The sequence below is a fragment of the Poecilia reticulata genome, linkage group LG4 (genome assembly GCF_000633615.1).
Source record: "Poecilia reticulata strain Guanapo linkage group LG4, Guppy_female_1.0+MT, whole genome shotgun sequence".
Classification (NCBI taxonomy): Eukaryota; Metazoa; Chordata; class Actinopteri; order Cyprinodontiformes; family Poeciliidae; genus Poecilia; species Poecilia reticulata.
Genome location: NC_024334.1, coordinates 4,757,607 through 4,758,579, shown reverse-complemented (window position 1 = coordinate 4,758,579; position 973 = coordinate 4,757,607). Strand labels below are relative to the sequence as shown.

Here is a 973-nt window from a genome sequence, read left to right as displayed (position 1 = left end):
GGTTCTGCTGGTTCTGCTGGGTTCTGCAGGGTTCTGGAGGTTCTGGAGGTTCTGCTGGGTTCTGCTGGGTTCTGATGGTTCTGGAGGTTCTGCTGGTTCTGCTGGGTTCTGGAGGTTCTGCTGGGTCCGGGCCGCTCTTACCTGTGCAGCTGTGTGAGCGCGGCTCTCCTCTCCTGCTCCTTCCACAGGCTGAAGGAGAACAGAGCGTCTCTGTACAGCGGGCTGCTCCTCGACAGCATCGCCTTCCACAGCGGCGCCATCCGGACCCGTCCGACCCGTCCGCCGGGTTACCGACCCGTCCGCCGGGTTACCGACCCGCCGCCGCGCTCCGGCGCCGGCTGCCGGGTCGTGACCCCGAGGGATGGCGAGAGAGCGAGCAGGTGAGAAGCACAGCAAATCCTGATTAGGTCTGAACCGCCGGGGAGGCTCTCCAGCACGCAGCTGCTCGGTCAGCTGCTCGGTCAGCTGCTCGGTCAGCTGCTCGGTCAGCTGCTCGGTCCGTTCCAATCGCTCCACTTTCCACACCGAGCCGCCAGCGGGACGCCGTGACGAACGACGCGGACGGCCCGACTGCGCAGGGCTTCACGCTCCAGCAGCCAGAGAGGCAGAGTTCCTCTCATCGGCGGTTCTGATCCGGTTCTGATCCGGTCAGGAGCCGGAGAATCTCTCCATGTCGCGACGGGAAGCTCCTGATGCGGCGCCGCAGCAGAGCGCGCCTCGTGCTGCTGCCGCCTTTAGCTCCTCCTGACCCAGTTCCCCCCAGCCGGGCTTTAATAGCTTAACCTGATTAGCGGCTGCGCTAACGAGGCGCCGCCGGCGCAGAGCCGCTGCCAGACTGGGAAACCCAGAGGTCAAGAGGTCAGAGCCTGGAAACGCCGAGGGGATGGTGCTGGGATTACTGGGATTAGACCAGAACCAGAGCAGAACCACAACAGAACCAGAGCAGAACCACAACAGAACCAGAGCAGAACCA

General features: G+C 64.0%; 1 protein-coding gene across 1 annotated transcript in view; it reads right to left on the bottom strand.

The window, feature by feature from the left end:
• Positions 1–973, bottom strand: part of LOC103463242 (myomegalin-like) — a 39,297-nt gene that overhangs the window by 16,094 nt on the left and 22,230 nt on the right. The gene's annotated exons all lie outside the window — the stretch shown is intronic.